Source organism: Tupaia chinensis, unplaced genomic scaffold (assembly GCF_000334495.1).
Source record: "Tupaia chinensis unplaced genomic scaffold, TupChi_1.0 Scaffold000341_1, whole genome shotgun sequence".
Lineage (NCBI taxonomy): Eukaryota > Metazoa > Chordata > Mammalia > Scandentia > Tupaiidae > Tupaia > Tupaia belangeri.
Window position 1 is genome coordinate 3,457,635 of NW_006159835.1, and position 12,777 is coordinate 3,470,411.

A 12,777-nucleotide genomic window follows, 5' to 3' on the forward strand; every position below is an offset into this window, starting at 1 on the left:
TGGCTGACTGTGATTTGAGGACCAGCTTTGGTGACTTAAAAAACACACCAGGGATGTATACATGCAGGCTCAAAATTCCACCAGAATTGAGAAAAGAAGGGATTGTGGTGTGACTACACCCATGGGGCATGCTTTCTCCTTCTCCTTCCATTTCTCTCTGGCAAGCACATGTATCTTGTGTCAATTAAAAAAAAAAAGAGAAGAAATGTAGGTTACAGACTTTGGGAGTCCTCTTCATCAGGAAAAAAAGTATAACAAATGAACTGGGATTAGTAATTTTAAATAGTACTATTTCCTTTTATAAGTAAAGATACTTAACTATATTAGTGATCCTTTTATAAGCATTCTAATGATTTATTAGGTTGTTGGGAAAGTCGTTGTATATTTTTCAGTGTAAAAATGCATCATGAATTTCCTGACAACCCAATAGTAATCTATCTTAGACTTATTTATAACAGGCTATCTTTCTAGACATAATAGGAATTGAGATTGTTATGTGGTGATGCATTAGTGGCTTAACACAATAGTGATTTATTTTTTCATAGTATTTTGTAGGTCTGTTGGGTAATTTGCCACTTGTGCATGGGTTCACTTATACAACTACATGTACTTTGAAGAGTTGAATGAGTTGGAGGGTCCAGGTCTCACTTGTATACCTGGCAGTTGGTACTGGCTGTTGTCTGGAGCTCTGTGTATTTTATCAACTTGGCTTTTCATTCCTTACTAGAGTGGACTGACTTTCTTATATCATAGTCCTACTATTGTTCCAGGAAGGCAGAAATGGAAGCTTTAATGCTTCTTGAAGTCAGCCTCTGAAATGGCACAGTATCAATTCTAATACATCCTATTCTGCCACATTGTGTTCACTGAAGGAGTTCACAGGCAGCCCAGTTTCAAAGGGGTGATGAAGTAGACTCCATCTCTGGATAGAAGGAAGAGAGGTAGACTTTGATTTTATATCTTATGCATTGTGTTTCCTGTAGAACCTAGCATGAGAAAGAAACGTAGGCTTAGAGAATCTACTGCATGCTTTTCTTCTTTTAAGGTTTGCTGCTTTCTCCAACTTGTTCTGTAGCTTCATATTTGAGTACTCCAAACTTCTTTTCATCTACGAAATAATTCTTTATTGAAATATTTTTACTTTGAATTGAGTCTGTTAAAAACATAGCCAAGAGGACACATTATTTTCCTTATTAGATTTCTCCATAAGAATATTTTAAATGATTATGCTTGATCTTATATCTTAGCCTGTTACCTTTCCATATAGAACTCTTTTAAACAATCTCTTACATAATATAAGATGTATTAAACATTTTACAAAATATCTCAGAATCTTTTTCTTTTTCAGCAAAAGAGATCCATCATGTAAATTTACATGATGGATCTCTTTTGCTGAAAAAGAAAAAGATTATGGGAACCAGCAGTTAGCGTAATGGCTATGTCACTGGACTCCCACATAGTCGGGTGATTTCTCGCTTTCTGTCTCTATGTCTCTCTCTGTCTGTCTGGCGAGTGCACGCGCCCTATAGCAAAAATCTCCCTAAAAAAAAAAAGAAAGACTATTGGAAAAAATTATGGTGTATATTTCTATGCAAAAATTAATCATGACTTTTCTGACAACCCAATAATTGCATAGTGCTAAGATTAAATTTTTCATGTAAATTTACATGATGGATCTCTTTTGCTGAAAAAGAAAAAGATTATGGGAACCAGCAGTTAGCGTAATGGCTATGTCACTGGACTCCCACATAGTCGGGTGATTTCTCGCTTTCTGTCTCTATGTCTCTCTCTGTCTGTCTGGCGAGTGCACGCGCCCTATAGCAAAAATCTCCCTAAAAAAAAAAAGAAAGACTATTGGAAAAAATTATGGTGTATATTTCTATGCAAAAATTAATCATGACTTTTCTGACAACCCAATAATTGCATAGTGCTAAGATTAAATTTTTCATGTAAATTTACATGAAAAATTTAATCTTAGCACTATGCAATTATTGGGTTGTCAGAAAAGTCATGATTAATTTTTGCATAGAAATATACACCATAATTTTTTCCAATAGTCTTTCTTTTTTTTTTTTTTGGAGAGGTTGTCGCTATAGGGCGCGTGCACTCGCCAGACAGACAGAGAGAGACATAGAGACAGAAAGCGAGAAATCACCCGACTATGTGGGAGTCCAGTGACATAGCCATTACGCTAACTGCTGGTTCCCATAATCTTTTTCTTTTTCAGCAAAAGAGATCCATCATGTAAATTTACATGAAAAATTTAATCTTAGCACTATGCAATTATTGGGTTGTCAGAAAAGTCATGATTAATTTTTGCATAGAAATATACACCATAATTTTTTCCAATAGTCTTTCTTTTTTTTTTTAGGGAGATTTTTGCTATAGGGCACATGTGCTCACTGGAGAGACAGAGACAGGGAGACAAAAAGGAAGAAATCACCCTCCCAGGGATGGCCACACTGCAGTCCCCTCTCCTCCATTCTCCTCTCAGGATTTTGGCAACCTATGCACACATGCCTCGTGTTTTTTTTTTTTTTTGGAGAGGTTTTCGCTATAGGGCGCGTGCACTCGCCAGACAGACAGAGAGAGACATAGAGACAGAAAGCGAGAAATCACCCCCTAGAAGGGACGGTCATGCCGCAATCCCTTCTCCACCCTCCTGGGATCTTGGGCACGCACGCACATGCGCCTGGCATGAGTTTTAAGCCACCAGGTCTGGGACACGAACTGCGGTCGACTACGTGGGAGTCCAGCAACATAGCCATTAAGCTAACTGCTGGTTCCCCCTTGTGTGAGTTTTAAGCTGCAGGGTCCAGGACTTAAATTGCAACAGACTATGTGGGAGTCTAGCAACATAATAACCATTACAATATCTGTTGGTCCCCCAACTTAATAGTTTTCAAATATCTTTTTTTTTTTTTTGGAGAAGTTTTTGCTATAGGGCACGTGCGTTCACTAGACAGAGAGACAGGAAGTGGGAAATCACGCCCCAGGGGGGATGGCCACGCTGCAATCCCTTCTCCTCCATTTTCCTCTCAGGATTTTGGGCACGCAAGCACACGCGCCTGGGGTGAGTTTAAGCTACCAGGTCCAGGACTCAAACCACGGTTGACTACATGGGAGTCTAGCTAACTGCTGGTCCCAGTTTTTCAGTATCTCAATTGAAAGATAGTTTAGTTAGGTATGTGAAATTTACACTGAATGAAATAAATGTTCTCTAGTTAAACTTTTCTTAATGATACAGAACTATTATATAAGTGATACTAAATCTGCCATTTCATTCCTAAAACAATTTGCTTATCAGTATAATTTAATTTTTTTCTTTCTGATTTTCAAAACTAGTAATCTCTAATTGTAGATATAGTTACACTATTCTCTACATTACTTTTTGGAATAAAGGGCCACATTTTTTATTTTATTGAGGGTTGTTCCATGTGATTACTCTGTTGAAAGTAATGGTTTTATGAGGTCTTTGAGGTAAAATTCTAAAAAAGAAAAGCATCCATTAATATAGTAAAAGTGGGGTTTTCGTTATACAGAACTTTGTATTAGACAAATGTTTCTTTAAATTTCATTTCTTATTAGTTGTATCCCAGGTTTCTACTGTCCACAACTAGTAGTGGTCCGTTACAGGTACCCCAAAATTTCTAGTTTTTATCCTACTGGTCATAAGGGTCTTAGATCACAACCTTAGTGGCATATATGTGTATTATAAAATTTTATATACAATTGTGTGTATGTATACATATGTAGTTAACTTTAAAGAAAAAACTATTATTGCCATGCTATAGAGTTTACTAGAAATTTTTACTCCATTATTCTTTTGAGGAAATACTCTGTCTAGTCTTTGCTTAGTACTGCTTTGCCATCTTTACCTGATTTAGATTTTTACTTATTTATTTAATGTTTATTTCTTTAATGACCAAGGGAGATATAAAGAGTCACAGAGAGAGAAACAGACAGCACCCCCAGTAGGGTCTCAACACCTTGATCTACCAGCTGCCTGCCAGCCTGTGTCCAGTGTATTCAGGTCCCTGGGCTTGAACTAGGAAGCTTTCCATGTGGGATTGCCTTGCAGAGTGTTCTATTTTACTGCTGCACCACTGTCTAGACCCATACTTATTATTTTTTTAATAATTATTTGTATTTAACTATATTTATTATCAATATTGTTTTATTTTTAATACTTTTTAATTTGAGAGACAGAGAGTGAGGGAAAGTGAGAAGAAAGGCACCGGGTCTGGGACTTGAACTGTGGTCGACCATGTGGAATTCCAGCACCCTCAACCACTACTCCACCTGGCAGCCCCAGCAGCCTTAATCACCACTCACCTGCTGGCCTCACCATACTTATTTTTTTCAAGAACAATTCAGCCAAAATTCTAAGAAGGGACAGATTTAAAACTCCTTTGTTACTATTTTGATAACTCAATTAGAAACCTAGTTCATACACTTGTTTTATAAAAAGGAGAGCTGGCTTATGGAGGTTAAAAGATTTAGTCAGGTTTGCATAACATGGACTGACAAGAGTCCTAGAATCCAGGTGTTAATTCTATTAAACTTCTCGTTTTTTTTTTTTTTTTTTTTTTTTTTTTTGAGGTTTTTTGTATAGTTTTTTTTTTTTTTTTTTTTGAGAGGTTTTTGCTATAGGGCACGTGCGCTTGCCAGAAAGAGACAGCGAGAAATCACCCCTCGGGGGGATGGCCACGCCGCAATCCCTTCTCCATTTTCCTCTTGGGATCTTGGGAATGCACGCACACACACCCGGCGTGAATTTAAGCCACCAGGTCTGGGACTTGAACCACAGTTGACTACATGGGAGTCCAGCCACATAGCCATTAGGCCAAATGCTTGTCTCTCAGTCATTTTGAACTAATCACTGTATTATTGCATGCATTTCCAGTGCTAAGATGGGAACTTGTGGCTTTTCCTCATCTGTCTTCCCCTCTTTTTATTTTCCCTTTAAAACATCTGCTGATTATCATAAAGTAATAATTAAAGATAATAAAATTTTTGAGGGGGGGGGTTGTTGCATTCTTTACCCTGAATAATTATGTGTAATTTTATAAAATGAGATATACTTCCCTAGTGTTGTATTTTACTAAGTAGAGTGAAAATGATTGTAAAAATGGTAGATATGAAAGAAACCACTATATGGTATGATCAGACAGATTAAATATATAATGTTATTTTGTTTTCATATATTTCTAAATCTAGCCTGAATTTCTCTTGCTACTGTTCCACTGACTTTCTAATTTATTGTTTTATTATTGATCTATTCATTTATTTTTTAAGAAGATTTTTTTTATAATTATTTTATTTAATTTTATTTATTTATTTTAGTTTGACCAGAGAGGTACAGAATGAGAGCAAGCGAATGAGATGGAAAGTGAGAAATCAAGCCACCAGGTCAAGGACTTGAACCATAGTCGGCCATGTGGTAGTCCAGCACTCTTAGCCACCACGCCACCTGCTGGCCCCATCATTTATTATTTTTTCTTAAGAGAGATTTTTGCTGTAGGGCACATGTGCTCTCTGGAAAGACTGAGGGAGACAGACAGAAAGTGAGAAATTGCCCCTCCCCCCAGGGGAGATGGCTATGCTGCAATCCCTTCTCTTCCATTCTCTCAGGGTTTTGGGTACACATGCACATGCATCTGGCCTGAGTTTTAAGTCACTGAGTCCGGAACTTGAACCATAGTCAACTATGTGAGAGTCCAGCGATGTAACCATTATGCCATTTGCTGGTTCCTATTTTAATTTATCAAAAGGCACTTGGACTCACTAGAGAGAAAACAGAAAGATTGGCAAAGCAAAAATGTATCTGCCAGGTCATGGTCTTGCTGTACTTCTTTCTCCTCCATTTCTTCTTTCTTTTGGGATTTTGGACACATACACATTAGCATGCGCCCAACATGTTTTCTCATGACGCTGGGTCCAACCAGGTGGGATCCAACTTCCTTAAGTACTAGCCCATGGGTTGGCTGCCACCCTTTTTTTTTTCTTAATTTATTTTTTAAGTTATCATTTATGGTTTGTGTATAATGTATGTCTTTGTGAGTTACAGTCTGTTTTTTTAAATATTTATTTTTGGAGGTTTTTTTTTTTTTTTTTTTTTTTTTGGCTATAGGGTGTGTGCGCTTGCCAGAAAGACAGACAGGGAGATAGAAAATGAGAAATCACTCCCCCAGGGGGCATGGCCACACCACAATCCCTTCTCCATTCTCCTCTTGGGATCTTGGGCACGCACGCACATGTGCCTGCCGTGAATTTAAGCCATGGGTCTGGGACTCAAACCACAGTTGACTACCTGGGAGTTCAATGACATAGCCATTACGCTAACTGCTGGTCCCCTACAGTCTGTTTTTTTTAAAGCAGATGTACAGTATATAAGAATTAAGGATACACCTGTATTCATTTAACCTTGAACATTGCATTATATTGTGCACATTTGTTAATAGTTCTAGTAGGTTTTTTAATTTATTGAAATAGATTATTTAAACTTTTTTAGAAATATTTATTACATTTTATTATTATTTTAAAATCTGACCAGAGTGAGAGAGAGAAAGGGAGGGAGGGAGGGAGGAGGAAAGAGAGAGCAAGCTGCCAGGTCTGGGATTGAAACCATGCTCGTCCATGTGGGAGTCCAGCACCTCAGCCACCATACCACCTGCTGGCGCCTTATCTTTTTACTTATTAATTTATTTTTTTGTATGGTGTGGCTGCTCACTAGAGACAGAGAGCGAGAGGGAAAATGAGAAAGCACACACACCCCTCATGGGGGATGACCATCCCGCAGTCATTTCTTTATTCCTGGGATTTTGAGCATGCATGCACATGTGCCCAGCGTTTTTTTTTTTCAAACTTTCAGGTCTGGGACTTGAACCACACAGTCAACAATGTGGAATTCAGTCACCTTAAACTTTATGCCATTTCCTGGCCCAGATTGTCTTTATTTTTTACTCTGCTGTGATATATTATTCCATATCCTCACCCTCTAATTTACACACATTTCTTTTGTCTGCTTATTTTTTCTTATGAATCAACTCCCTCCTCCAAGCAGCCCCTGGTATTTACCATTACTGTTTCTTCTGTGCTTTCGAGTTCTCAGTCCTGCCATAGGGTACAAACACTTTGTATATGTTAAGCAGGGAAATAATGGTATTTGTCTTTTATAGTCTGGCTTATTTCACTTGCTAGGTCTTTTTTAAATTAAAAAAGTTAAATTCAGCTCATTAAATTGTATAATGTAGTAGTTTTTATTATTATTTCCAAAGTTGTATAACCATCACTACAGTACCCTGACCTTTTTCTCTGTAAATTTTTTTTTTTTTTTGAGAGGTTTTTGCTATAGGGCACGTGTGCTCACCAGACAGACAGAGAGAGAGAGAGAGAGAGACAGAAAGCGAGACATCACCCCCCAGGGGGGTGACCACACTGCAATCCCTTCTCCTCCATTCTCCTCTCAGGATCTTGGTCACACACGCACACGTGCCTGGCGTGAGTTTAAGCCACCTGGTCCGGGACTCGAACTGCAGTCAACTACATGGGAGTGCAGCGACATAGCCATTACGCTAACTGCTGGTCCCTTTTCTGTGTAATTTTTAAATATTTCAATAGAGTATGTGTGCGTTTTGTTAGAGAAAGAGCAAGGAGAAAGCATCCCCTCGTGTGGGGGATGATCATGCCACATTGCCCTCTCCTTCATTCCTCCATCTTGTTGGGATTTTGGCCATACGCACACATGCGCTCAGTGTGTTTTTCAGACTGTAAGTACAGAGACTCAGAGTGTGGTTAACTGTGTGGGATCCCGCTGTCTTTACCACCAGGCCTTGGGATAGGTCCTGACTTTTTTTTAAGCAGAAATTTTACTCTGTTTTTTTTCTTTGTTTTTGTCTTTTTTTGAGAGGATTTTGCTATAAGGCACATGAGCTCGCCAGAGAGACAGAAAGTGAGAAATCATTCCCTAGGGGGGATGGCCAATGTGGCTCTCCCTTCTCCGTTCTCCTCTTGGGATTTTGGGCACGCACACTCATGCTCCTGGCATGAGCCACTGGAGTCCAGGACTCGAACTGCAGTCGACTACATGGGAGTCTACTGACATAGCCATTACACCAACTGCTGGTCCCTGTTAACTTTAGATTTTAATGGTTCAGTCATGGAGTGGTCTTGCTTAAGTAGATACAGAATTTTTTTAATCCATAGTTACTCATTTATTTCTTTTTTAAAATGAGAGGCAAAGCTCTGTTTACTTTTAAAAATAGGCAGCTTCATCTCATTTAGTATATTTGAAGTTTTGGGAGAACAAAATAAAAAAATTAAAAAAACAAAATCACTGGGGCCAGCAGGTAGCTGGATTCCCACATGAGTCCTGGACCTAGTGACTTGCTTTCTCACATTCTTCTCTCTCTCTTTAATCTCTGGTGATTATATGTGCCCTATAGCAAATTAAAAAGTAATAATAATGATAGATAAAATTAAATGAATAATCCTTTAAGAGAATGACTAATAGATTTTTTTATGGCCTTCTTTGGGAATTTTATGAAATTAGAAATTTTTTTTTTTTTTTTTTGAGAAATATTTCCTATATGGCACATGCACTCGCGAGAAAGAGAGAGAGAGATAGAAAGCGAGAAATCAACCCCCAGGGAGGATGGCCACGCCACAGTCCTTTCTCCTCCAGTCTCCTCTCGGTATCTTGGGCACCCCCGCACATGTACCCGGCGTGAGTTTAAGCCACCGGGTCCGGGACTCTAACCACAGTCAGCTACATGGGAGTCCAGCGACATAGCCATTACACTAACTGCTGGTCCTGAAATTAGAATTTTTGAAAAGAAATGTTGATTTAGCTTTTTTAAAAAAAAATATTTAATTTTGACTAGAGGTGGGGACAGAGTGAGAAGAGAGAGGAAGTGAGAAAGCAAGCTGCCCAGGCCCAGGACTTGAACCATGATCAGCCATGTGGGAGTCCAGCACCCTTAACCACAACTCTACCTGCCAGCCCCTTGATTCAGCTTTTAGTGAAACTTTCTAATACTGTCCCTAGTGTTTTTTAGAGATTTTTGTTAAATAACTTTTTATATACTATTGAAAATGAAATTTTGATAACACTTTAGGATAGTATTTTCATGTTTAGGGTAGAAATATGAACTAGTTTTTTTTTTATTTTATTTATTTATTTTTTAAAAACACGTTTCTTCTGTTTTCCCAAAATAGATGTATTCAGGTCCTCCATGCTGCAAATCAAGATGTAATTCATTTTTTAAAAAATTATTATTTATTAAATTTTATTCATTTATTTTTAATTTGACAGAGAGAGAGACACACAGAGAGAGAGAAAGTGGGAAGTGAAAAAGCAAACCACCAGACCTGGGACTCGAACCGTGATCAGCCATGTGGGAGTGTCCAGCTCCTTAACCACCATGCCACCTGCTGGTCCCCAAGATCTAATTCTTTTAGGAGATTTTCTAGCTGTGTCCTTTTAAGGCACTAGAAATCTTGACTCTTAAGTAATATCCAAATGTGGTTCACCTGGTCCATGATCCTATATTGATAACAATATGGTAGGAGTTTTTAAATTTCGGACTTTGTGAAGATCATGAAAAAGTTTGTTAGCATAACTTAAAGATTTTAAAGTGGCCTTGGTAGTATTATAGAAGCTCAGGAACAGATTTAGGAGGTTTAGAATATTTATTTTTTTATTTTTTATTTTTTGGAGAGGTTTTTCACTACTACGCTCGCCGGAGAGACAGAAAGTGAGAAATCACCCCCGCCAGGGGAGATGGCCACGCCGCAATCCCTTCTCCATTCTCCTCTCAAGATCTTGGGCACACATGCACACATGCCCGGCATGAATTTAAGCCACCGGGTCCAGGACTTGAACCACAGTCGACTGCGTGGGAGTTAAGCGACATAGCCATTGAGCTGGTCCCTAGGGTACTTACTAGGACAAATGTTTTTACTTCCCTAGGGATTTTTAAAATTTATTTGGAAATAGTCTTAGAGTTCTTTGTGATTACTTAAAATCAGTTACTGAAGCAGACTTTATTTCAAATCAAAGTTTATTTCAACAGTGGAACTTAAATATATAAAACAGGTAATAACAATGGGGCCAGCAGGTGGCATGGTGGTTAAGGCGCTAGATTCCCACATGGCCAACCATGATATGAGTCCCAGAAGAGAAGGGATTGCAGCATGACCATCCCCCGGGGGATGATTTCTCACTTTCATCTCTCTGTCTCCAATAAGTATACATGCCCTCTGGCAAAAACCTTTTTTTTTTTAAATAGAAAACTATTAGTGCTTTAATAGATTATTGCATACAGCTTTTAGAAAAGGTAGCCTTTTGGGAGCAGCAGTTAGCGTAATTGCTATGTCGCTGGACTCCCATGTAGTCGACCGCAGTTCGCATCCTAGACCCGGTGGCTTAAAACTCACGCCGGGCGCGTGTGCGTGCATGCCCAAGATCCCGAGAGGAGAATGAGGGGCTGTAGTGAGTAATGCTGCTGTGAATATGAATGTACTAGTATCTTTCTCTGTCTTTTTGTCTCTCTGGCAAGCACATTTACCTATAGCAAAAACCTAAAAAAAAAAAAAGGTAGCCTTTTGTGCATACATGTATATATATTTAGATACCTTTGTTTTATTTTTTTATGCTTTCAAATTGTCATTGTTTTTTTAAAAAAACTAGAGGTTTTTAACATTTTTATAATTATTATTTTACCTATTTGTTTTTAGTTTGACCAGAGAAAGGCAGAGCAAGAACAAAAGAGAGAGGCTAGAGAGAGGGAAAGTGAGAAAGGAAGCTGCCAGGTCTGGGACTCGAACCACAGTCGGCCGTGTGGGAGTCCAGCGTACTTAACTACCACACCAACTGCCAGCCCCCAGAGGTTTGTAACCAGAAGGTATTTAATGATGCTATTGCTGCCAGGCATCTCAAAGATGAAGAAGAGGAATTTAAGATGGGCATATTCAGGCAAAATACTAGATTAAAGTAAAATGAATAATTAGTTTAAAATTTCAGTCCCTAATTCCTTTTATTCTTACTTACTTTTTTGAGAGATATTTTTACTGTAGGGCATTTTTACTGTAGGGCACGTACACAGGAGACAGAGATATATATAGAGAAAGTGAGAAATCTCTTACCAGTGGGGATTGCCAAGTACAATCCCTTCTCCTCATTATCCTCCCAGGATTTTGTATATGTATGCACTTGAGCCTAAAAGGAGTTTCAGGGTGCTGGTCTGGGATTCAAACCATAGTCAACCATGTGGTAGTCGAGTACCTCATCCACTATACTACCTGCTATCCCCATCTATGGCAAAAATCTTAAAAAAAAAAAAAAAAAAAAAGTAATGACAAGGAACGAATGTGTTCTTTTGACAACTCTTTTCAGATACAAGTATCCTTTTGTTTATAAGAGCAACATTTTCAGTGTGACAAATTACAAAACACAGAGTACACAAAATTCATACTTCTAAAAGTCTTGAGTCTCCATTTTCTCTAGCCTATCTTTAAAACACCACTGTTGGGATCAGTAGTTTGCGTAATGGTTATGTCCCTGGACTCCCATGTAGTTGACCGCAGTTCGCGTCCCGGACCCGGTGGCTTAAAACTCATGCCGGGAGCATGTGCGTGCCCAAGATCCCAAGAGGAGAATGGAGGAGAAGGGATTGCGGCATGGCCATCCCCCCTGGGGGGTGATTTCTCGCTTTCTGTGTCTCTGTCTCTGTCTGATGAGTGCATGCGCCCTATAGCGAAAAACCTCTCAAAAACAAACAAACAAAAAAACCCACTGTTACCTAATTAATTTAGATATTTCCAAATGTTAAAAATAATTGGGAACATCAGATCGTGATCTTAAATTGTCTTTAAGAAATGTAATAGAAGGGGGAATCAGCAGTTAGCATAATGGTTATGTTGCTGGACTTCCACGTAGTTGACCACAGTCCAAGTCCCAGACCTGGTGGCTTAAACTCATGGTGGGCACGTGTGTGTGCATGCCCAAGATCCCCAGGGGAGAATGGAGAAGGGATTGCAGTGTGGCCATCCCCCCTGGGGGATGATTTCTCACTTTCTGTCTCTGTCTTTCTGGCGAGCGCACGCACCTTATAGCAAAGACCTCTCCAAAAAAAAAAAAAAAGTAATAGAAGGCATTATTTTTCTTTGTACATATGGTTTTATTTTTTAACAGTTTTATTTAAAGGTATAATGTACGTACTGTAAACATCACCTGCTTAAAGTATAAATTTACAGTAAATCTACAGAGTTGTGGAACCATAACTGTACCCCAATTTTAGCATATTAGCATCATCCCAAAAATATCCCTTAGGCTCATCTCACTATGTTTCTTTTTCTTTTTTTTGGAGAGGTTTTTGCTATAGGGCGCGTTTGCTCGCCAGAAAGAGACAGACAGAAAGTGAGAAATTATCCCCTGGGAGATGGCCATGCCACAGCCCCTTCTCTATTTTCTTCTCGGGATCTTGGGCACGTATACACATGTGCCTGGCGTGAGTTTTAAGCCACTGGGTCCAGGACTCGAACTGCGGTCGACTACCATGGGAGTCCAGCGACATAGCCATTATGCCAACTGCTGGTACCATCTCACATTGTTTTTAAGGGCTGCATAAGACTCTGAATGGCTATGCTATTGTTTGTTTAGCCATCTGATTAATGGATATCACTTGTTTCTTTATAATTTGGGGATGTTATATGTAATTTTTTTTTTTTTTTTTTTATTTTTTTGACCTAAGGTTTATGCCCTTGCCGTGGTGA

At 38.8% G+C, this 12,777-nt stretch overlaps 1 protein-coding gene across 4 annotated transcripts in view; it reads left to right on the forward strand.

The window, feature by feature from the left end:
* USP34 (ubiquitin specific peptidase 34) overlaps positions 1-12,777 on the forward strand; it is a 246,799-nt gene that overhangs the window by 13,518 nt on the left and 220,504 nt on the right. The window lies entirely within an intron of this gene.